General features: G+C 35.9%; 1 protein-coding gene across 2 annotated transcripts in view; it reads left to right on the top strand.

Moving 5' to 3' along the window:
• RTKN2 (rhotekin 2) overlaps nt 1-26,971 on the top strand; it is a 171,133-nt gene that overhangs the window by 40,718 nt on the left and 103,444 nt on the right. For both annotated transcript variants that reach the window (XM_065922412.1, XM_065922409.1), the window contains exon 2: nt 26,803-26,876. The gene's annotated coding sequence lies outside the window, so the exon portion shown is untranslated. The remainder of the gene's footprint in view (nt 1-26,802; nt 26,877-26,971) is intronic.

Raw genomic sequence — 26,971 nt, 5'->3', positions numbered from 1 at the left:
CTGTACTCTATGGAGTTGCAAAGAGTCAGACACGACTTAGTGACTGAACAACAATGACAACACGTGAGCAAAATTTTGAAATCTTTTAAAATAAAATTTTTATATGAGTTTTTTACTTCCATTTGTCTAGAAAGCATCCTAAAAATATAAACTTCATAAGTACACAAATATATAAATATAGTTACGTATATCTATCTCTCTTGCCAAATTAGAGATGAAACTTGTGATTATAGCCTATATCTTGAAGCTTTCTATATTAAGTTCCTAGAACAGAAGCACATCCCAAAGATGGTACTCAGTAAATGTTTGCTGAGAGAATAGATAATACTTTACATTTCACTTACATTGATTATTTAATTTTGTTTTGCTTTCTTACAACAATCTTATGACTAAATAATGTCAACTAAAAACATGAGGCTTAGAATATTTATCACTTTTACAGCCAGAATAAAAGCCAGAACTCACCAGAATTTACAATTTTTAAAGACTGTACTCCATTTATGGACTTTCCTGGTGGCTCACCAGTAAAGAATCTGCTTGTAATGCAGGAGACACAGGTTTGATCCCTGTCTTGGGAAGATTCCCTAGAGAAGAAAATGGCTACCCACTCCAGTAATTCTTACTTGGGCAATCCCATGGTCCAAGGAACCTGGTGGGCTACAGTCCATGATCACAAAAGAGTTGATCACGACTTGGTGACTAAATGAAAACAACTCCATTTATAGTTATTATAAAATATTGGCTATATTTCCTGTGTTGTACAATATATCCTTGTAGTTATTTTATACATAACAGCTTGTACCTCTTAATCCTCTGCCCCTATCTTGCCTCTACCCCCTTTCTTCTTTCCACTGGTAACCACTAGTTTGTTCTCTATATCTGTGAATCTGTTTCTTTGTTGTTATATTTACTAGCTTGTTGTATTTTTTAGATTTCACATGCAAGTGATATTGTATTGTATTTCTCTCCCTCTGTCTGACATAGTTCACTTACCATAATACCAAACCCATCTATGTTTTTGTAAATGGCAAAATTTCATTCCTTTTTTATGACTGAGTGGTATTCCACTGTATGTATATACCAAATCTTCTTTATCCATTCATCTGTTGATGGATGTTTCCGTTGTTTCCATATCTTGGCTGTTGTAAATAATCATGCTATAAACATTGGACTGTGTGTATCTTTTTGAACTAATTTTTTTGGCTTTTGTGGATATATACCCAGGAGTGGTATTGCTGTATCATATGGTAGGTCTGTTTTTAGTTTTTTGAGAAACTTCCAAACTGTTTTCCACAGTGGCTGCACCAATTTACACCAGTGCATAATGGTTTACCAACAGTGTACAAGGATTCCCTTTTCTCTACATCCTTGCTAACATTGGTTAATTGTGTTCTTTTTGATGATATTCTGACTCAGATGATATCTGATTGTAGTTTTGATTTGCATTTCTCTGATGAGTAGTGATGTTGAGCACCTTTTCATTTGCCTGTTGGCCATTTGCATGTCTTCTTTGGAGAAATGATGATACGGTTCTTCTGTTAATTTTTAAATTGAGTCGTTCATTTTGTTGATGTTCAGTTGTATGAGCTGTTTATATATTTTGAATATTAACCTCCTATCAGTCATGTAATTTGCAAATATTTTCTTCCATTCAGTAGATTTTTGTTCTATCAATGGCTTCCTTTGCTTTGAAAAAACTTTTAAGTTTAATTAGGTCCTATTTGTCTAGTTTTGCTTTTATTTCCTTGGCTTTTATATTGTTGTCTTTACTCCAACAAAATGAACATGTAGTATGTTATTTCATTCATTCATTTTTTTCTGACACTGTGCCTTTTCGCTTGCTTCACAATACTTATAACAATTTGCCATTCTCTCTACATTTGCTTATTGTTGTCTGTCTCTCCTACTAGACTAAGTCCTACAAGAGCAGGGAGCAAGTCAACTTAATGCCCAGAGTCCAACCCAGTGCCTCATACATAGCAGACATTCAAAAAATGTGTTGAATGTTGAACATTACAGAAAATGTTTCCATTCAGTCTTCAATCCCTGGGTTTCCATACTGTTAGAAAGAATGGGGTGGCGTTAAGTAAATGGCACAGCCAGGCATAGAACCAGGCATATAGGGCCTTACTGTGTGTTTGACCACACTTTCAGAGCCAAATAACCAACATTTAGCCTCAAATATTAATTTTTTGTCTCATTCAGATGTCACTTCCAATAGAATCTGACATCTGCATCCATGACTTACTTCTAGCATAAGATCCTTCTGATTGTTTGACAGATGTTTCCTTTAGTTGTTTTGATTTTTTTAATTTTGGAAATAAAACATACACTTGATATAAAATTCAAACAAATATAACTCTCCCCCAAACCTAATCCCATTTCAAAGAACCTCTTTTCAGTTCCTATATGTGAGTACATGCATGTATATGTGTCTGTGTGTGCATGTGATTATAATTTATTATCCAAACCAAGACACTTTTCAGAGTGAAAGAAGGTACTGTTAACAATTAAGCAGACAACAAGCATAAACCAGGAATATCCTTAGCAAACCTTAACATGTGGTCACCCAAGCTTGAAGTGTTACCCAAACCCTAGCATGCCTCATCCTCAAGGCCTCTTACCTTGCAGTGTTCACTGCCTCTAGATGCTAGGACGACTTACTCTTTTCTCACTTAGGCCTTCTCTAACCATCCTACATAAAGTAACAACCATCATTCATCTCAACCCATCACTCCCTCTTTCATTTTCCTTAATTTTTCTCCTAGCCCACCATCTGCCATACTCTATGCATTTAGTTATAGCCTTCTCCCACTAGAAAATAAGCTACTTGAGAGCAGAAATTTTTCTATTTTGTTCATTGCTAATGGTTGGTTCTGAGCTTCCCAGGTGGTGCTAGTGGTCAAGAATCTGCCTGCCAATGCAGGAGACAGAGACACAAGAGATGCAGGTTCGATCCCTGGGTCAGCAAGATCCCCCGGAGTAGGAAATGGCAGCTCATTCCAGTATTCTTGCCTGGAAAACCCAATGGACAGAAGAGCCTGGTGGGCTAGAGTCAGACACGACTGAGCAACTGGGCACAATGCTTGGTTCTAATTCTTAGAACTGTGCCTGACTCTTGATAGGTGCTCAATTAACAATAAGTAAAGGAATGAATGAATGACCAAATTAGTGTAGAGTTTCATGATTCATCCTTAGGCCTGAAGTAGAAACCTGTCCTTCCTAAGATCAAGGGATTGCCCTTCTCCAACTGGAAGAGGAAGTCTTCCCCTAGCAGGTGGAAAGGCTGCTCAGTAGGTAACAGGCAGTGTCGACAACCACATTCTTACTGAGGAAACTGAAAACCTTCTGTTGGTTCCACCCAGTTAAAAAAACAAATAATACTATCCTGAACACTTCCTGGTCACCAATATTATTACGTCTCTCTTTTTCATCTTTGCCCATCCCTTCAGCAGGGCTGATGACTTCAGTCTTCACTCCTTCTGAGTTGGACAGCCCTTCCAGGTGCACCATCACTTCTTAGCTGTCCATTTTCTCTGCATTGACCCCTGACAGCTTCCACTTCCCAGGACTACCCTATAGCCAGCTCCTTTTTCACAACCCAATCCCCCCTACTGTGGAAAATGGGACCTAAACCAATAAAACACTCTTCTATGTGTCTTAAATGTAAATTCCTAAGAACATCATCAATAAATCTTAATGACTACATCAGTCAAAACTAAAACAAAATGTCAATATATTAGATGCATTAAAACAATGTATATCAGAAGGCACACGCATAAAAAATTGAGTAGTGAAATCAGTTCAGTTCAGTTCAGTCGCTCAATCGTGTCTGACTCTTTGCGACCCCATGAATTGCAGCACGCCAGGCCTCCCTGTCTATCACCAACTCCTGGAGTTTACTCAAACTCATGTCCATTGAGTCGGTGATGCCATCCAGCCATCTCATCCTCTGTCGTCCCCTTCTCCTCCTGCCCCCAATCCCTCCCAGCATCGGGGTCTTTTCCAATGAGTCAACTCTTCGCATGAGGTGGCCAAAGTATTGGAGTTTCAGCTTCAGCATCAGTCCTTCCAAGGAACACCCAGGACTGTTCTCCTTTAGGATGGACTGGTTGGATCTCCTTGCAGTCCAAGGGACTCTCAAGAGTCTTCTCCAATACCATAGTTCAAAAGCATCAATTTTTCGGCACTCAGCTTTCTTTACAGTCCAACTCTCATATCTATACATGACCACTGGAAAAACCATAGCCTTGACTAGATGGACCTTTGTTGGCAAAGTAAGGTCTTGACTTTTTAATATGCTCTCTAGGTTGATCATAACTTTCCCTCCAAGGAGTAAGCATTTTTAAATTTCATGGCTGAAATCACCCTCTGCAGTGATTTGGGAGCCCCCCAAAAATAAAGTCAGCCACTGTTTCCATTGTTTCCCCATCTATTTCCCATGAAGTGATGGGACCAGCTGCCATGATCTTAGTTTTCTGAATTTTGAGCTTTAAGCCAACTTTTTAACTCTCCTCTTTCACTTTCATCAAGAGGCTTTTTAGTTCCTCTTCACTTTCTGCCATTGGGGTGGTGTCATCTGCATATCTGAGGTTATTGATATTTCTCCTGGCAATCTTGAAATCCAACATCCACTGGATCATTGAAAAAGCAAGAGAGCTCCAGAAAAACATCTATTTCTGCTTTATTGACTATGCCAAAGCCTTCGACTGTGTGGATCACAATAAACTGTGGAAAATTCTGAAAGAGATGGGAATACCAGACCACCTGAACTGCCTCTTGAGAAACCTATATGCAGGTCAGGAAGCAACAGTTAGAACTGGACATGGAACAACAGACTGGTTCCAAATAGGAAAAGGAGTACATCAAGGCTGTATATTGTCACCCTGCTTATTTAACTTACATGCAGAGTACATCATGAGAAATGCTGGGCTGGAAGAAGCACAAGCTGGAATCAAGATTGCTGGGAGAGTAGTGAAATAATTTCAAAATTATTTAAGTAGAATTCCTAAAGATAAATTCTCATTCTGCTGACCTAAATCAAGATTCTCGTCCTTGGTTAGCAATCACCATTGGACATGTAATTAGATTCAAAGTAACATATTCTAAATTAGTCTTTTAACTCTCACAAATTGTTCTCTGCCTCTAAACTTTCCTCCTCAATGTCTGCTTCTCCCTGGGTTGTTCCAAACTCATATCAGGAGTTCACCTCTGTTATTAGCCTAAATTTTAGCAAGCTGCCTGATTCTGTGTTGGAGCTTGGAGAGTGGATGTGCCCACAACATGGAGAACAGTCAGTGGAGTTGTGGGAGGGAGACAAGAGAAAGGGAGACAGAGTGCCCTGTCCCTGGCATGCACAGAATATCTATTTCTGTATGTTAAATGGAACATCAGACTCCGCACAGCACCATAAACCAACTTCTGAGGCATAATTGGGTGGTTAGTGTTCAAAAGAAAGAGTAAGCTCTGTAAAAACAATTTTATCTTGGCAAGTGGGACATTACTATTGAAACTTTGTAGAAGGTTAAATAATTTATTTTTACCATTTCAATAGTGGATTTCAAAACAAACATAAAAGTCTCCTTATTTCAGTTGGCCTCACCATGGAAAACAGATTTGATGGTCCTCTCCTCTCCACCTCCCTGCTCCATTCCTGGAGTATATATGCATGTATGGACATATGAGGTGGACATACATTCCTTACACACATAGGAGTTGACCAACTATTATGAGCTGGACACTGTAGGTGGAGATGATAATGTTCAAGACCAACAAAATTCCTGCATCCAGGGAGGTTATATTCTAGTGGCATGTGACTATAAACAAACATCATACAATAAATGAATAAGCAAAAAATAGATAAAGATATAGCTGAATGCTACATACTGTATTATATATGAAAAATGTATGATGAATAAAATTAAAACTATACACATATAATATTCCTGGAGAAGGGAATGGAAACCCACTCCAGTATTTTTGCCTGGAGAATTCCATGGACAGAGAAGCCTGGAGGGCTACAGTTCATGGGGTCGCAAAGAGTCAGACATGACTGAGCAAATAATACACACACACACATATATAATATTAAAATATATAAGCATATATATAATTAAGGTGGGCTGTCCTGGTGGCTCAGATGGTAAAGACTCTGCCTGAAGGCAGGAGATGTGGGTTTGATCCCTGGGTTGGGAAGATCCCCTGGAGAAGGGAATGGCAACCCACTCTAGTAGTCTCGCCTGAAAAGCAAATTTGAGAGTTACTTTAGATTGGGTGGTAAGAAGCCATCTCCAAAGAGGTATCATTTAAGATGAAATCTAAGAAGCAGCCAGCCACAGAAAGATCAGGAGATCTTCATTCCAGGAAGAGGGAATATCTAGGTCAAAGTCTCTAAGGGAGAATAAGCGACATACTTAAGGAACAGGAAGATCAATGACTAAAGCAAAAAGGAAGGAGGGGGATGATGTTAGTGAGGTGGGCAGAGCCAGGACTTTGTCAGCTGAGGTAAGGAATCTGGATTTTATTCTACTTCTTGCCATACAGGATTCATTTTATTTGACTGTTGATAGACATTGAATTGTTTCCAATGCTGTGATAAAGGATTTTATAATGAAAGGGTTTATCTGTACCTTCCTAACAGCTTTGAAAAGCTTACCTCTCTAACACTTAACTCCATTGTTTAGATAATAAGAAAACATATCCAGGGCTTGATACCACATCTTTACATTTTCAAAGTAATACACGTTCTTTCTTGAAATGTAGAGGAAAAAACTCTAAGGAAGAAAATCATCATCTCAGGTACCCTGTCACCCAGATGCGCTGGATACCTTCCCTTTGTTTCTGCAAATCCCCTTCTCTCCCTGCTTTGAGCTCTGGGAGCCCCATCTGTGTGGGCTGCATTAACCAGCCCCTTTGCCTTCTGGCTTCCTGTTAGATTTGGCGAATAGCAGGCACCAGTCAGAGACTGGAAGGATGGAGGAGAGAGAAACCGGGGTATTTAATCTCCTTGTTCACTGCTTGCTAGATCCATGTGGATTGGGTGTGTCTCTATAAAAGGCCTCAACTCCTGTTCGGCAACCTTCATATAGCCACTCTCTGGGTTCTAACAACAGTTCTCTTTAAATCTTGACCACATCTTTGTAAATAGTCCCTTTATTAAATTCTCCTCAAAATACCTGGCCTGAGAGTGCCCATTGTATCCTGTCAGAAACCTGATCAATAGACCAGAGATAATATTTTCTGTATTTATTTCCAATATAGTTCCAGTAACTAGCATATAGTTTGAATCATGTTTTTATCACTTAATATTATATTTTCCCATATTATTAATTATTATTTGAAAATATTATTTGTATGGTAATATCTTTATATTAATGATTTAAGCATTCAGCAGTTATTGAACACTTAAATTATCTCTAAATTCTTGATGTCATGTGATGAATAATATCTATATTCCTACTTTTCTGATTAAAAAGCTCTTTCCTTATTCTTAAAATATTCTCCCATATTATCATCTAAAGCTTTATTGTTTTGTCTTCATATTTAGTTGTACAGTATAACTTTAGTGAAATATTCTTTTACATGGACACCCAAACTGTCCCAACACTATTGATTTGAGTGATAATCCTTTCTTCCTTGAATCTGCAGCGCCACCTTTTTTATAAATTACATGTCCATACATACGTAGGTTTACTTCCAGACTTTGATTTGCTCCATTGGTTTATTTATTTTATGTCAATACTATATTGTTGAATTAACATAATTTTATAATAAGTCTTGATATCTAGTACAGTGAGTCTTTCTACTTAGCTCTTCTTTTTTCCAAATTGTCTTGGTTATTCCTTTTTATCTTTTAGGAAGGTGAGTGGTGCTTATGGGTTTCCTCTTTGCTTTTAACTTTATTTTTTAAATGAACAAATAATGTTGGATTTTTGAGGGATTTTTTTTTTTTAGGGATATGGTTTTATTAATGTTAGAACAACTAAGGATTAATGTTATTACCACTCAAGTCCAGATATAGATGGTTTCATGACCCTAAAAACTCTCTCAAGCTATTCCTTTGCAGCCACCTTCTTTCACCTTCTTTTCCACTGCACTTCCTGGTAATCACTAATCTCTTCTCTATTGATAAAGTTTTTCTTTTTTGAGAAAGTCATCTTTTAATAAATGGAAACATACAGTATGCAACGTTTCAAAACTAGCTTCTTTCACTCAGGACAATGTCTTTGATATTCATCCAAGTTCATGCTTGTTCCTTTTTATTGCTGAGCAGTAGTTGTTTGTTTGAATGTACCAAAATTTGCTTAAATATTCACCCTTTGGAGGATATTTGAGTTGTTCTCAGTTTTACTGATTATGAAGAAAGTTGCTATAAATATCTGTGTATGGGTTTTTGTGTGACCAAAACATTTCATTAGGGTGAATACCTGGTAGTGGGATTGAGGGACAATAATAGTATGATGTTAAACTTTGTAAGGAACTGCCAAACTCTTTTCCAGAGTGCTTGTACCACTTTGTATTCCCATTAGCAATAGTTCCAGTGGTGGAGCACTTGACATTGTCTTTTTTAAAAGTCATTCTATTATAATAGTTTGAAGAGATATATCATTGTGGTTTTTTTTTGTTTTTTGTTTTTTGTCATTGTGGTTTAAATTGGCATTTCCCAACTCATTGGAAAAGACTCTGATGATGGGAAAGATTGAGGGCAGGAGGAGAAGCGGGCAATAGAGGATGAGATGGTTGGATCGCATCACTGACTCAATGGACATGGGTTTTAGCAACACGGGTTGAAGATGGTGGAGGACAGGCAAGCCTGGCATGCTGCAGTTCATGGGGTTGAAAAGAGTCAGACACAATTTAGCACCTGAACAACATCAACAACAAAGTGACTAATGATGTTGAGTATCTTTTTATGCATGTATTTGCCTTCCTCTCTTTGATGAAGTGTCTATTCAAGTCTTATGCTTTAGTTATTTCTTTTTAATTTGCAGAGTTTATTCTCTTATTGTTGAGTTTAACAAGTTCTCTATATATATTGGACACAAGTCTTTTTTGAAGGCTATGTGATTTGAAAGTATGTTATGTCATCTGTAACTTGTCTTTTCATCCTCTTAACTATATCCGTCACAGAGCAAAAGTTTTTAATTTAAGAGAGAACTTTGATGCTGGTGGTGCTGCCAAAGCAAGTTGAAGCATGTTGTAGAGTTCCCTGGTAGCCTCAGGGCAATGTGGTGCCAGGGGTGCTGTGATGGTGGTTGTAGGGAAGACCTGTGTGATTTTAAGTGGTCACTGTCTTGCCCTCTAACTGCAACCCTGAACAGTAAGTAGCAGCAGCCCAGATGGTGAGAGAACAGAATAGAACAATACTGTCTGGGGTTTACAGAGTGACATCTTAACAGACCTCCCTTAATGGCATGGGATTCAGAGGAGGGGGAGGTCCCTTTCATACAGAGTGGTAAACTAAGATGAGTTCTTTTATCCCAACACATATTAAATAGTATTAATTTCCTTTTTCTTGTCCTGGGTGTTCCACTTCACCAGCTGCAGCAAGGTGACCATACTGTTAGCTTAGTACAACCTAAGAACACTCTGTTTTCTAATAATTACCTTGGATTCATCTACAAAAGATTGAAACTTTCCAATAAAAGGAAATACAGAGATGTGCTTCAGATAAGCTGTGTATGTCCTCCCAGAGTTTCCTATGTCAAATTCCCAGGGAAAGTTCATTATTCCTCCAAATGAGTTATTTGATCACTTAAACAAATAGAGCATCCTGTTCCTCTCATTATTTGTCATAATGAATATTTTCAGATTAATGTATCACATAGTTACTATGTATGGCATTGTTTTCTCATAAATTTACTACCAAACTTTGAAATAAACAGGCCCATGGCAGCAGAATAGATCTATACATTTTCAGATATTTTCAAAGTTTATTTTTACTCCTACCACCCTAGTTTCTGAGAGAATAACAAAAGCATAATAAATGCCTCCTTTCTTGAACATAATTTCTTGAAGCTAGTAAGAAATATACAACACTAAGTATGCTAAGCCTCAAAACTGAAATCTTTCAATATTTGTCCAACGAACACTAGCTTTTGTCCCATGTAATAAACAGTGGAATTTTCCATTGCTGTTGATATTTTAGAGAGGTGAAAAGAAGGCAGAAAAGAGATGAGAAATTTCTTTCCTATAGAGGATATACTTTTCTATGATGACATTTAAAATGTATATAAATTTAGATCTATTCCAAGTTAATATAAACTTTAGAACACATTTTAGAATAATATAAATTTAAAAGGGGAGCTGGAACTTCCTTGGTGGTCCAGCGGTTAAGACTCCAGGCTTCAACTGCAGGGGGCTCGGGCTTGATCCCTGGTTGGGGAACTATGATTCTGCATACTGTATTGTGTGGCAAAAAAAGGGGGTGGGAAGTAGTGGTTATTTTGCAAAAGTCCTTCTTTGATAACATAGCCAAAGTCAATAGTCAAGATGAAGAATAAATCAGTACTTATTAAACTAAAGATATTAAGAGATAAAGTGATCTCTCTTTCTAAAGAATAAATTGGTGCCAAATTCAGGATGACCCCTGGTGGCTCAGATGGTAAAGAATTAGCCTGCCATGTGGGAGACCCAAGTTCAATCTCTGGGTTAGGAAGATCCCCTGGAGAAGGGAATGGCAACCCACTCCAGTATTCTTGCCTGGAGAATCCAATGGACAGAGGATCCTCATGGGCTACAGATCGTGGGGTCTGAAAAAGTTGGACACAACTGAACGACTAACAGTTTCCCTTTCACTTTTTCAGGTTGATCAGTAATCTGATTGGGGTGTTCCTAACCGGTTACCATAGGACATGTCCCAGAAGAACTTTTCTTTCCTCAACTTTAACCTCCTTATATCATTTCTGTTCCCTTATTTTCTCCTCTTCACTTTCTGAACTTTACTGTACTATGCAGTGGGGGTACTATAGGAGCTTAGGAATTCAGATTTTCACGTTAAGTGTAGTAAACATGTTCCAGCATGTAGGTAAATGAGCATGAATGGATCCTTGAAGCCTCAAAGGAAAGCCAAGAGAGTTTTAGCTTTAAACAGATGTATAATCAAAACAAAACGAAAACACTAAATGAACTTTTGACTTTAACAACATGGCTTTTTGATGAACTCACTTGAGAGAAAAATAGTAAAATGTATCCCTAGGAAATTAGTTGTTAACTATAAGGCAGTTAATTTGGGGGATAATTTTAATTATGTTATTCAATGTTTAAGTCTTTTTTCTGGCAATAATTAGAAAACTAGGTCAATTGTCAGTTCATTTCATGATAGATTAAAATGAGTAATTCTTTGTTTTTAGGTCTTTGTCATATCAATTGGAGATACTTGTAACAAGAAGGTAGAATAATCAGATTCTAAATCTGTAAAGTACCTTGGGAAAGCCCTACCCACTCTTTCCCTATTTCTCAACCCACTTCCTGTTAATTTCCTGATGTGAATTCAGCTAGAAGACTTGTCTCAGTCCACTGACATAGTTGGAAATAGTCTAGAATTAGTGAAGAGAATCAAGAGTTTACCAGCCATTCTGACTTAGCTCATATCATCTCAACTTTTAAAAACTTGGCTTTTATCTCACCCACACTTGGAAAGTTTTTTGGTAGAAACTGATGCCCCTCTTCTGTGGTTCTCTTGTAAAACTATGACATGCAGTGCACATGGCATTTATCTGCTAAGTTGTAATAATTGATTTCCCTCTATCTCCCTCATTAGACTGGAAAGATAGGTTTTGTGTTTTGAAATTCTGTATCCTCAGCACCTATGTAATATCCTGGATTGTTCCAGGAAAGGATACAGAAATGAAGTCAGAGTTATCTGACTAAATCCCAGGACTACTCTCAGAACTTTTTTGAAGGAAGTTATCCTTAGGCTGAAACCATACTGGTAAATATGATATAAGCTTGAACCTGCCTGGGGCCACTAGCTGGAGAAGGCAATGGCACCCCACTCCAGTACTCTTGCCTGGAAAATTCCATGGACAGAGGAGCCTGGTAGGCTGCAGTCCATGGGGTCGCTAAGAGTCAGACATGACTGAGCGACTTCACGTTCACTTTTCACTTTCAGGCACTGGAGAAGGAAATGGCAACCCACTCCAGTGTTCTTGCCTGGAGAGTCCCAGGGATGGGGGAGCCTGGTGGGCCGCTGCCTATGGGGTCGCACAGAGTCGGACACGACTGCAGCAACTCAGCAGCAGCAGCAGTAGGGGCCACTAGCTGGAACCTGATAATGAATCCAATATTGAGGAAAACAGAGTAGTGAGAAAAACAGATAAATACTTGTTAATATTTCACAAGTTTCTCAACATAGCAATGCTTGAAACCAACAGTATCAATTAGAATGCTTTTGGCTTCTACCATTCTTATAACAAACATTTCTTAAAAACAAACATTTCTTTTCCTCATATACCGAAGAGTTCAAGAGTAGCTTGTTCTACCGATGACGGTCAATCAAATTAAGGCTCTTGGTACATACAGCTTGTCCAATCACAACAGCATCACAGCCTCATACAACCATGTCCAGAGATAAGAAGGAAAAGTGGATTCTCCTCAAGGACTTTTTCTTTTTATAAGGAAGGAAAGTTTTCTAAGGGTCCCAAGTGGACTTCTTATGTCTCACTGGCCAGGATTGGGTCAGAGGTTCATATCTGGGTCAAGGGAGGCTGGGTAAGTGCAGATCTGTCATTTCATTTTTTACCTCCACAATGAGAGACAGGCTCTTCCAGCAAGCAAAAAAATAAAAAATAAAAATGGTAGTGGGGGGGCAGATATACCACTGGCAGGTTCTACACCCACTGATTTTCTATGGTATGTGAGGTGAAATAGTTCATTTATTTAAGATTCTTTGAGCCAGTTTCTGTCCCTTACAACAAATCGTGGGTAACAAAATATATCATTTTACCACACTTATCTTTTTATTATAATTTTAAAATATTTAAGTGAAATTTCTTATAAATTATATACCCTTTCCAAAGAAATAAAAAAATTATACAGATTATAAAGGCTGTTCTTTTCTTGCTATCTGTGTTTTCAGGTTGACCCAAACATTCATGTATGTTAAGTAGAGACTTCATGCACTTACTAAGAAGATAATTGAGCTTTTATCTCACAAACAGAGCTTTGGTACAATTCCAGCATAAAATCAGTTAATATTTTAAAAGGTTATTCACCCTTATCTTGTTTTCAATCTTTGAGATAAAAATATTTTTAGAATTTAAGATTAGTGTGCTCTTTTATCCACCACACATTCTGCAAATGCATGTCATTCCATTGCTCACTGTTTTAAAAAAATCACAGAAGAACACAGAGCATAAAGACATAAAAGCCGCACTCAGTTGACTGGCAGAATTGGGACTCAGAAGTTTACTTCACAAGAAAAGAAAAGAAAAAAAAAACTAGGCTACTTCCAGTAAAAAATGTATTTCTTTAGTGCAATTTTCAGTACTAAATTTTAAAGACTTGAACTATTTGTAAATTAGATATTCTTTCCAATTTTTTTCTTAATGATGTTGCTTTATTTTTTTCAGAAGCTGAGACAGATGGCTTTTTTAGTTTCAAATTTAATTATAGCTGTACATATGAGAAGCAAACTTGTCACTGCCTTTTGCATGGAATTTTCTCAAAATTTTGCAGACAATTGTATAAATACTAAATGTATGGGTTCAGAAAATACATATTAGCAGGGCAGCTGGACTAATTTGGATTGAATAGTATTTAAAAAATGTGCTTTGTATCCCAATCACAATTGTACTGAGATATCAAACTCTAGTGAGTATAATTATGTTTTAGTGAACAAAAATATAATCTGGTCAGGGAACAAGGTGAATCGTAATTGCAGTTTTGAACTCTTTCTAAAGTCATTCAAATATTTTTAAAAAATCTATGGCATATCTTATCATTAAATCTCATCATTAAAATTGATGTAATTAATGCCAATAATTACTGCCTAAAATGTGAAGATGATAAAAACAGAAGAACTGGAAAAAGTTGGGGAAAAAAATCAAACTTGAACTTGATCATGCCTCTGTAGTTTCTCAACCTTGGCACTGCTGACACTTTGAGCCAGATAACTCTTGATGGGGCAGGGGGCCTCTCCCATGTATTGTAGGATAGTTAGCAAGATCCCAGGTATCTTCCCAGTAGATGCCAACAGACTCACCTCCACTGTGACAATTAAAAATATCTCCAGGCATTGACAAATGTCTCCCTCCTCCCTGACTCCCCCGACACAGAGAACCACTACTCTGCATCCAACTACCAATTTAAAAGAAATTCAGAGGACAGAAGAACAGGAGATGCAATCAACAAAATCTACTCTGTGGGAAATTCTACAATCAACTGACTTTATTCTGCAAATAAATTTCAAGAAAGAAAAAGAGATTAAAAGAGACTTAAGAGGCCCAATTGTAATGTATGGAACATTTTCACCCTGATTCCTATAAAGCATAAAAATATTATGCAACTATCCACCATTTAAAAATAGATTAAAAAAATATTACACAACAACAAGAGAACTATGAGCACGCTGAATAGATGTTTGACAATAGTATGGAATTATTGCAATTATGAGATTGTGGCTATACTCCTAAAAATTTTTTATCTTTTAGAGAGACTAATAGATGGGGAAACAATGGAAATAGTGACAGACTTTATTTTGAGGGGCTCCAAAATCACTGCAGATGGTGACTGCAGCCATGAAATTCACAGATGCTTGCTCCTTGGAAGAAAAGCTATGACCAACCTAGACAGCACATTAAAAAGCAGAGATATTACTTTGACAACAAAGATCCGTCTAGTCAAAGCTATGGTTTTTCCAGTAGTCAGTAGTGTGGATGTGAGAGTTGATTCATAAAGAAAGTTGAGTGCTGAAGAATTGATGCTTTTGAACTGTGGTGTTGGAAAATACTCTTGAGAGTCCCTTGTACTGCAAAGACAGCAAACAAGTCAATCACAAGGAAATCAGTCCTGAATATTCATGGGAAAGACTGATGCTGAAGCTGAAACTCCAATACTTTGGCCACCTGATGCAAAAAACTGACTCATTGGAAAAGACCCTGATGTTGGGAAAGATTGAAGGCAGGGTGAGAAGGGGACGACAGATGTTGAGATGGTTGGATGGCATCACCGACTTGATGAACATGAATTTGAGCAAGCTCTGGGAGGTGGTGATGGACAAGGAAGCCTGGCATGCTGCAGTCCATAGGGTTGCAAAGAGTTGGACACAACTGAGCAACTGAACTGAACTGAATGACATATTTTCAGCATTTGGAAAGGTAATCAGGAGACCTAGTGAGGCCTGGGCATCAGGTTTGAGGAAACTCTACCAGGTCCATCTGAGGCAGAACCATATTTCAAGAAATAAGACCTTATGTGTCAGAAAATTCATTCCAGTTAGAAGCCCCATAAGGTCAGGAATCATGTCTGGTGTATTCACAACTGTATGCCTAAGCCATTACCAAGGAGTGGCTTGTGAGAGTTTTATTTCCCACCTAACTCTCCATTAGTTGCTATCAGGATATTCTAAATTCCAAATTAAATAACTCCAAATTAATTAATTAGTATTTGCAAAGTTTCTAATTCATACTTTATATAAGATTCCTGAAGTGATTAAGATATTATCTAAACAGATTCCAACTCTACTTTTAAAAGGGGAAATATTTATAAAGTGTAGAAAGCAGTTAGAAAAATGGCATGCTTTCCTAAGTATAGCATTTATTTAGCATACTAATATCAATAGAAATAATTTAGGAGAAGAAAAATAAGCCATGAAATCAAAGCCATTAGGAAAATATGTACTACTTTTGAGTACTGTAGGTGAGAAGGGAATTGACCCCAATTAAGTTAAATGATAAACTTAACATTAAGAATAATTGGTTGATAGAATTTTCAAAAAAGAATTATGTTTTCAGGATAATGATTCTGTTTATCTTTGTTCTGCAGTTATTTTCATGATTTTTTCCATTTTATTATACATCTGTAACTTAGCAATTGCTAAGTAAAGTGATAAATTCTATAAATACATAAAGGGAATGACCTTTCTCAAATATAGAAACAATGGAAGACTTTAAGCTTCTGTCAAAACCCAGCATCTCTTTCAATATGTCTAAGATTCAAAAGTTTAATTTTCTTATTTGACATTTTAGATCTGTATTATTTACTATAACTTGTTAGATAATATGACTCTTGCTAGTATTACACACTTGCTATAAGAAAATTCAAAGGGTTTGATTCTCTATCTCTTGGACTCTAGCCTAAATTAATGAGAGAGATTTATGTATCAGACCTGGAGTCACAAAACTCCAAACCAGAGTACAAAATAATTTAAAAATTAAGGATGTTAATGCCCCCTTTTATATTTTAAGCTAAACATCTTGAAAATAAATTCCCCCTAATCAATAGTGTAATAATGAGAATGATGTTAGTACTACAGTCACATATGATTAATTTTAGAGTAAATCAATTTTACAAAATTTATTAGAAGTAGAACTAATAAAATTACTGTGCTATTATCATATTAGTATATGATAATTAAAGAGAAAATGAGCATATCAAATTTAAAGGATGAAACATGATATATTATATCTGTAAGGATTAATAACTTACAAGAGAATCACTCATTTCTTTAAACAGTTTTGGTTTATTAAAAGCTAGAAGTGTGAAATGACTAGCACCCATTTCATATTGACCTATTTTAGAAAAAAATCAAGTTGATTATTAGGAAAGCAAATGAAAGCCAACAGAAATAATCTATCCTAATTGATGATTACTTAATTTTGACTGGTTATTCTTGCTAGACATTGGTATGAAATTATTAATATTGAAAGTACTTCAATAATTTAGCCAAGTATTTGACATAAGTTATTTTAATGATACATGAAAGACATCTTGTTAACATTCTGGAATGATTAACTTTATTCATACAATCATAAATATGATGATCATAATAATAGATTCAGAGTTGTAGTCTCATTTTTTAAATTGATTACTATGGCATCAGAGTGACATTTTATCTAGTTTTGTATAGCCTTTTGATATTAACCTTGTTAATTTGGGGTTTATTGCCACAGAAATAAATTATAATAATCCTGAGGAATAGCTTAATTCAACATACAGAATTTTACAAATTCTCTATGGAAGTATTGAGGCTGATGGTGAAGGCTTTTGTTGAAGGTGAAGGTGGCAAGGCTTTTGTTGTGCTTTTCATTTGAAAATTAGATACATAAAATCAAGCAGGTAAAATCCGAAGCTGGCTATACTTCTAATGGGAATCTTTCTCTAATAAAACCTGAAAATGAATTTAACAACACTGAGGCTGACTCTTGACTTTAGAGAGAGAAGAGAGAGAGACAGGGTGACTCTTGGTCAAGAGCTCTATCTTAAAAGCTAGATTTTGCTTTATATTTGAAAAGAAAAATTGCTGCTTCTTCTAGAAAGAAAAAAAATTACTTTCTCAGTGAATGAATTAATATATTTGTTCTTTGGCAAGTGCAGCTGTACCACAGTGCAGTAAAGGGAGGTGTTTTATTTAAAAGACTTGCAACTGTCACAACCCCTGCGCTCCTGGCTGATTAATAAATCATTTATAAACTATGACAACTGGATATGGAAGGCAGGAGAACAAGTGGCAGAGCAGGATCTTCAATACTAGGCATCTTTTCCTTCTCACTCTTTTCTTTAACTGTCTACATGTCCAACACGACTTATAACTTTTGGACTCACAGCTGGAAAGAGAAATAGTAGCAAGAACTTTTCATATATTTCTGTTGAAATTGATGAACATGAGGAAATGGCCACTGGTGAAATCATGAATTGTGACCTGGGTGAAACCTTTGCCAATGCTGTAAGCAGTCATTTTAAACTGATGGAAAAATACTGTGGTAGCTGACCATTAACAAACAATTCATGCCCTTCAATAAATGTTGTCATCAAAAAGGTCACATCAGAAATTGACTTTGTGAAATGTTCTTTTATCAGATATAGGAATTGCACCCCAAAATGCTTTTAATAGTATATATCAATGTTCATACAAATATATAATAAGTGAAAGCTAGCAATTTATCATGTTACTAAAGATCTTTAGGAAGGGATTGCCAGTACGCCCCAGTTGCATATTAACTGTACCTAATAAGGAGTAAATTCTTTTGCTATTTTTATAATGCTTTATAATCATTACCTTGTTTTAATCCTCTTCTATAAAATTGTGGAATAGAACTAGATAGATAATTTCTAAGACTTGTTTTAATTTCTAAAATTCTGTGATGAATCTTCTTTGCTCTGAAAGTCCTATGATCCATTTTAGCAATAGTCACAAAAATTCTGACCTAATAAGCCATAAAGAATCGACATCAACCTAGATCTCTTTTTATTGTTACACAATAGATTTTTATGTTGTACAGTAGGAAAACATAGTATAGCATCTATCTTATACATTTGGTGATAATTACTAACTCATTCTCCTATTCAAAATACATATTGTAAGATCTTCTATTTACATACCAAATCTAACCTGACATCCTATTAAAATAAAATTTCTGGACAACCTACATTTTTTTCAGGGGGAAATATTTTGTTTGAATAATAAAAGTTGATTAACATGGTCAGTTTGAATAAAAAAGGTTATTAACATGCTTAATCAACAATTGGTTTTTCCTATTAGTGAATTAAGGTACAGAAAAAAAAAATACACTCAGGGCTTTTAAGAATTTTGAAAATTGTCTCTATAGACATTTTCAACTTATAAAGCTCATTTTTATTAAACTGCAGTATATTAAAAAGTAACTTAAGGTAATCCTGATTTCATTAACCATTATTTTTAATTTTTTTAATCTTATGAATTTGAAGCAGTTAACAGAGGCAAATTTAGTTTCAGTAAACAAATGTAATGTTCAAAAGTAGAAACTAATTTCACATTAGGTAATAAAATACATATCATTTTGTATGTAATTTCTATAATTGTCTTGAACATAAGAAACTATTAAGCAAAGATGTGAAGTAGAATTCAATTAAATTAAAAAAATGAAGAAAAATAAGATATTAGGCATTGAGAAGAAGGTTCTTTCAACAAGGAAATCACCTCATGTTTTTCTTTTTTTGTGTGTTTTATGTGCTCATTTTATAGTATAGTATTCACCTTTTCTATTTAATATAAATATTCTTTCTCAGCACAGCAACATTTAAAAGAATATTTTGGCTAGATATTTTTCAAGTATGAATCAAGTGTATGATTAGTACATAGAATTCTTCAAAGTTTTAAAGCTACACATTAAGGAAGCTACACAATAAACCTGCAGGTAAAATCTCAGGTTTTATTTATACTATGGTAGGGAGAAAGAGTGACATTATTATGCTAACATCTACAAAGCAAAGAAATGAAAGTCCAGAAGATGAAGATACTGTTAGGACATAAAAAAGACAGATGTATATCTGATGACTACGTCCTCTAGCATATGCACAAATATCCTTTGAAGAACTCAAAGCTACATTATTTGAGTTAAAAGTGACTAGTTTCTTGTTGATACTATATACTTATTATTTTATACTTAAATTACAACTAAAGAGTTTAGTGCATGTTTTACAAATGAATATTATTCTGTAAGTAACAAAGAAATGATTTGAAGAAGTAACTCAGAGTTTCATAAATAATTATTCATCACGCATCATCTTCATTACTGTGACAGTACCAGTCGGCATAGCACTTTACTGAAGTGGCGCGCAGCCCTGCCCTCCCTGCCTGGCCATTCATAACACAGCAAACGGCAAGCCAAAAACAATGTTCCCATAAGACCCAGACATGTGTCTCACAAACACCTCTAGTGACCAGTTTATGGTTGTCACTAACCAGTGCAGAACTGCTCAACATGCTCACACACTCTGCAAAGCGGTCACAGGATTCTCCTGTCGTTAGGTGTTCAGAAGATAACAGAAAAGGGCATTTTTACCGGACTCTGTGATTCATTCTTTCTAATGGGAGGATGACAGTGGAAGACAGGGGTCAAGCCCTTGAAATTCAGAAAGTGGGGGTGAAGGAAAGGCAGATGCAGTTTGAAAACAAAGTTTAATCAGCTTGACTGATATTTGTGGTAAACAAACCATCTCAATTCTCACCTTGATGTCACAAAACAAAACTGTCATATTTTCTAAGGCCAAAACAAATTTTATTTCTTCTAAAATTACCTTTGGTTTTACTGTTGTTAGTTACAACTCTTTAACTTACAATAAAATTTCAAAAGCATTAAAGACTTTTTAAAGAAGTTTTGTGGTTATAAAAGAAGGGGTGTATAGTTATTTAGCTACTTTAGGTGGAAATATTACCACTTCAAGCTGAAATTATCAAGTCATCCATTCACTGTTACCTGTTTTAAATATATTCTTGACTTCTCATAACTTCTCTAATTTTTTTTCTGGAGATTGGCATTATACAGGGGAGAATAAAGCAATCCAATGTTGTTAATGATACTACTGGCATATATTTGCACATGCTTTACATTTTTCACTTTCACAAATACTGGATACAAAAAAAAAAAAAAAATCCAGTGAAGCAGAGAAGGGAGAATGACTAATCCTATGTCACAAGTGAGAAAACTTACATTTAAAGAAGTCAAGTGATTTGGCATATAGATAGGTGGCAGGGCTAAGACTATAATTAATGTAAATACCATCTCTTAGTCTGGTACTTGTATCGATCATAATGGGCTGGGTAATGCTGTAGTGACAAACAATCCCCAGGTACAGAGGCTCAAAACAACAAAGATGCATTTCTTGCTCATAATACATGTCCATCACTAGATATCTATGGGTTCTCTAGTTCTCTCACTCTGAAACCCAGGGTATTGTACCATCCATTGTCTGTAAGGTTGCCTGTCACTGGGACACAAGGAAAGAAAATTATATCAAATCACACACTTGCTCTTAAAGCTGCTGGACAGACACTTGTGCTCACGCTCCATCAGCCGAAGCAAGACTCCCAGGCAATTCTGACATATGCTACAATGTGGATGAAACTTGAGGACATTAAGCTATATAAAATAAGATAATCATAGAATGATAAATACTGTATGATTCCACTTATATGAGATACCTAGAGTAATCAAAATCATAGAGACAGAAAGAAGAATGTGGTTGCCAGGGGCTGGGAGGAGAGAGAATAGGGAATATTTGCTTAATGGGCATAGAGTTTCAGTTTTGCAAGATGAAAGAGTTCTGAAGAGGGATGTAAACAGGCAAATCTATGAGCAAGGGAACCAAACCAGAAATATTTTGTGAATGTCACTGATTATAACAGTGCCAGAGGGGCCTTTCAATGAGGTCATCAAGTTCAAAGAGCAAGCTCTGTGGGTGATATATTACAGTTCCTACATCAGGAAGAAATTCACTTCATGTCTGGGTATGGCTCCTCTTGAGTCAAAGAAACCTATGAACTAAAAAGGCAAGTCATTTGTTCCCCAAACATCCAATATACACAGGTAAAATGTGCTCATGGTAACATCAATAACTATTCTCTGGAGAAAAATGGGAGACACAGCAGTTACTGATGTGTAGCAGGTGGAAAATCCTGGTAGGCAGATATTGTAAGGATCCTTTATCCCAAGAGGAGAGAAACGTTCCTTGATTAGACCTGGAAGGGGCCTTCCAGTCCATTTATTCTCCATGACTCTCTGTTCTAACCTTTAAAAAATTCTGTCTTTCCATTTTCCTTTTTGGACACCTTCAAAGTGAACATCAGGGAATACGACCTTGCTGGGAGACTGAGAAGCTTTTCGTGGTGACTACATTTACAGAAGGGGAAAGAGATAATACAATGAGTTTTTCTTAAAATCAAATATGCACAATTTAAGACTGCTTTTCATTCTGTAATTATTTACTGCTTCTATTTTTGCTGCTCAAATATCCTTACTTGTGAACTTCAGTATCAGCAGCACAGTGGATTTTGTGAATAATATTTTGTTTCCTGAAACCATTAAGCATAAATTTGCAGGAACCATAAATTTTGCATAAAACATAACTTTTGTAGCATTGCTGAGATCTCCAGAAAGAAAAATCTCTAAGGGACTAAAATCAGAATAATAGTAACCAACCAAACAAAAAACCTTGAGTTGAAACCAGAGCTGTAAGCTATATGTGCACACATGGGATGTACACACACACACACACACAAAGGGTTTTGCTCTGTCAGTGGCAAGTAGAAGGACCTGTACCTGAGATCCTTAGAGTAAGCCTAAGAATCTGGCCTAACTTGTCTCAGGTACCTAGAGGCTTTTGGCTCCCAGCAGAAGCAAAGACAAATCCTCTCTGGAAGAAAGTCAAGGTTAGCTGAATTTGAACCCAAACTTCAGTTCCTGAATGACAGAATAGAGACAACAGAGGAGAGGCAATTTTTGAAGAGTAAATGCTTTAATGAAGAACATAAATCAAAGCTTACGGGGTTAATATGTATACTTACTGAGATAAAGAAATAAACATTAGAAACATTTCCTTCAAATTGAGGAAGAAAACAAAAATGCCCAATATCACCACTTCAACACTATAATGGCTGCCTGCCTTAGCCACTGCAGTTAAGCCAGGTAAAAAGAATAACAAGAATTAGAAAAGAAAGAAACAAAATTGTTACTATTCACACTTAGTCATCTCCATAGAATACCCGCCCAAACCCCACAATCGGGAATAATAAGAGAATTTAGCATGGTGCCTGCATGCATGCTCAGTCGCTTCAGTTGTGTCTGTCTCTTTGTGACCTCATGGACTCCAGCCTGCCAGGCTCTTCTGTCCATGGGAGTCTCCAGGCAAGAATACTGAAATGAGTTGCCATGCCCTTGAGATCTTCCCAACCCAGGGATTGAACCCGCCTCTCCTACCTTCTCCTGTATTGCAGGAGAATTTACCCATTGAGCCACTAGACAAGCCCTGTAGCACAGTAGCTGGATATAAAACTAACAGATGAAAATCAGTTTTATTTCTATACACTAATCAAAATTAGAATACATATCTTTAAAGCTTTATTTCCAATATCAAGAAGAGATATAAGAATCCAAAAATGGAATAAAAGATATGAAAGGCCTATGTGGAAAAAACTGTAAAACTTCAGTGAAAGACATTAAAGAAGATCTAAATTTGCAACATATGTGATGTTCATAGATAGGAATGCCAATATCCTAAATATATCATTTCCTTCTAAATTCAGTGCAATTCTAATAAAAATTCCAGCAAGCTTTTTTATTTTGTCAGAACTTGGAAAGCTGATTAAAAATGTTATGTGAGAGAGCAGTATCTTGGTCACTTTTGAAAAGAAGAAAACAATGGTGAATATTCATTAAAGAACCAAAGTAGGAAGAAAAGGGTTTGTCTTTAGCCTAGCTGATGGCATTAATGTACATAAAAAAAAGAGTTGCCTAGAGAAGGAGCTGGGTCCATTTTGGAAACTAGAGGTCCATATGAGAGACTGTGTGGAGTGGGTGCAAAGTGGAAGGAGAATCAGAGAAATATTTGAGGGGGTGAGTCTGCAGGTGTGTGTCCTCTGTTAAACATAGACGTGTTTGGGTACTGTAGCGTGATGCTATCAGATATCCAAATCAGAATTTTTTCAAATATTTTTGTGTAAAACACCTAAAAAAATTTATCCCTTACATATATTTTAAGGTGGCATCTGTTATGTTTTTAGCATACATCTAAATAGTTACAAAGCATGCAATTGCTAATGTATTGAAAAATTATAAAGTTAAAACATTATCTTTAGTGTGTCCAATGGAACCCAAAATGTCAAAGATTCAGCCACCATTTAAATATATGAACAACTTCATCTGTAAGTTTTAATGTTCCTTTTCCTACTTGAACTTGTATTTTTATTCCACTTCCTCTACAAAATTTTATCCTTGTACACAATATTTTTATGCTTGAGAGGCCTTTATTGCTCATCCTATCATGTTTCTCTGCAACAAACAAACACATGTTAATTGGAATTTTAGATTTCATTGTCGAGAGTTTTCTTTTGGGTTGCATTATTAAAATTATTAGTAGTACATAGCTGATTAAAAAAATAAGTTGATTACAGACTATGACAAATCAATATTAAACATCAAAAGTAAAATTTTCCTGGAAATGAATCTCATGATGAGATGGATGAGCCTTTTCTTCCCTCCAGTTAGTTTATGTATCCATGGTTGAATATTAAATAATGCTAGAATGAGACAGCTTTTTTTTTTTGAGACAGCTTTTAATATCAAGTCTACATCTGGTTTTCATTTTTATAAATGTAAACCCTAAGTCTGTGGTTCATTGCTTATAGCAACATCAACACCAATAAATTTAATTGTCCCTTTGGCTCCCAGATGGTTTTTATACCCTGGGGCACACAATAGGAATGGGTGAACGTGATGCCCTTCTTTTGTCAAGTGGGAAAAGGTGGCTGTGAAAACGGGACCTACGTGAAGCCTAGAGAGCAGACAGGTTGTTACGTAGATCAATTTTATGATGGAGAACATAAGTTGAAGATCATGATGATGATTCCTTTAAAAGTGCCCACGCCTTTATAAACCTTGAAAAGTCTTTGTGTGCTATAGTTTGAGGATCATTGATTAAAATCTTAAAACTAATTCCTCCGGCTGATTGCTTGCTTAGTATGAAGCCCTCTGATTTTAATGTCACTCGAATATCCTAAGGCCTCTGTGTAATATGCAGGTCCCATTAACAGTAATAACTCAAATTGCACTTAATTTCATCCCCACCTACTGACAAAACCTCTCATCCTTTGCAAATTCCACCCCCTCCTCCCACCCAAGCTTTTCAAGAGTGGCTCTTAAGTGTTCACAGATAAATCCACATGGCCAGATGGCCAGTTCTGGTCTCCCACTGGTCAGGGGCACCAATGAATTACAGCTGTACTTCTAACTTTCTCATAGTATAATATGTACTGGAAATGAATTAAATGTAAATCTAATTTTGTAAGCAAAAAAAAAGTATTATTATTTTGGTAAGTATCTTTTAAAATACCATACATTATCATCATTATTTAACTTACACAGAATACTGTAAATATTGTAGAAATATTTCTTATTATAAAATGTTTGAGACACATAAAAGAATCTTTAGATAAGTTACCTACCAGGTAAACATTAAAATGTGAACCCATCACCTAACTTAAGAACTAAAGCATTACCATTACTAAAGTGTGTTCTGTTTCCACCCCATTGCTTCTCTCCCAGGGACTGTTACAGTCCTGAGCTTTGTTTTTAGCACTCTCTTCTCTTATAATATAATCTTCTACTACATGTATGTATTCCTAAACAGTGTACTGTTCAGATTCTCTTAGTCTTATAGAAATTATATATTTTATGCACTCCTATTTAACTTGCTTGCTTCATTCAGTATTTCTAAGATTCAACCATGACATTACATGTATCTATGGTTTATTCATTTTTATTGATATATAATATTTCAGTGGGTAAACACCACAATTTTTTTTACACATTCTCCTGAGATGAACTTTTGACTTGCCTTAATATTTTTGTGATTGCAAGCAATGTTGCTGGTACACAATTGCAAAAATTTATCTCAGAATGTATAGTCCTAAGAGTGGAACTGCTGGGTATTTACATTTTCAACTTTACAAGATGGCTCTGAATTTTTTTTCCAAACTGATTTAACAAATTTACATCCCCTCTATCAGTATATAATATCTTCTTGATTTGCATCTTTACCAATCCTTAGTATTATCAAACTTATTATTTACCAGTCTAGTGACTATAAAATAGTACCTCCATGTACAGATTAAAACTAATGATAAAGTTGAGCAACTTTTTACACATTTTCTCATTTGGATTTACTGTCCTGTAATATGTGCCTACCATAACTTTTGATCATTTTCCAGCTGGACTTTTCTGATCTGCAGGATTTCTCTCTATATAATCTATGTATTGATTATTTTTTAGTGGTGAATGATATACTTTGACTATATCCAACCCCATTCATATAAGCTTTTCCCATTCGGTTCTCAGTGTTCCTTGGGTTGCTCATAGGGACTGGTGTTTTCTTCCTGCCTAACAATCCCTCATGTTTGTGATGGATAATCAGTTTACAAAGCACTCTCACAAATCTTACCTCATTTGAGTACCTCAACAACTTTTAAAAGACAAACTGGGTATTATTATACTTGTTTTATAGATAAGGACACTGAGTAGTTTGCCCAAGCTCATACATAGGGCTCATAAGTCCTCAGTCTCTGTGCATATTCTTCTTATGATTATATGATGCTTTAGCTGTTTATAGATTATGGCTTATTCATTTCAGCAAATGCTGTACTTCTGCTTAGCATCTTTACTTCAGTTCCTTCTTTTTTGTGTATATAATTCAAGATATAGCTCTAGTCTGTGAGGTTCATTCTAAGTTCATTACCCTCAGCGTAACAGATGAGTAAAGGAAGCACCAAGACAATGTTTTTTAATAGGATTTAAAAAAAAAAAAAAAAGAATGTTCAGGAGGATATTAGAAACTGCAAGTTACCTGTTCTGGGGCAAATCACATTTTTAAAATAATGGGTCTATTATGTAAGAATTGAGTTCAAATTTAGTATTTTTCTTTCTCTTGGCCTTTTAGAGAGTTAACAAAAGGAGTATGGTTAATAGAGAGAAGAAAAATATACTTTAATATTTATTAGTATTATCTAAATTTGCTGTCCCATTTATGCCAAACTGATTTTCTAATAATTAATTATTAAATATTTGTTATATTAGCCATAACTGATACTTATATTAAATGTTGAACTTACAGTGGGAAGTGACATTGAGAGGACAGTAATTCCATCACTCAACCTCCGACTGAAGCTCCTATGCCTGGGCAGTTCGGTGAGACTCCACCTACTGTGGGAACCCAAGAAGGGTGGGCTGTTAGCTGTCAAATGAGAGACCCCCCGATCCCTGCCGAAGTGTTACCTCTCAAA

Source organism: Muntiacus reevesi, chromosome 2 (assembly GCF_963930625.1).
Source record: "Muntiacus reevesi chromosome 2, mMunRee1.1, whole genome shotgun sequence".
NCBI classification, from domain to species: domain Eukaryota; kingdom Metazoa; phylum Chordata; class Mammalia; order Artiodactyla; family Cervidae; genus Muntiacus; species Muntiacus reevesi.
The sequence above is the reverse complement of the archived record's forward strand: the minus strand, read 5'-3'. Positions and strand labels throughout refer to the sequence as shown.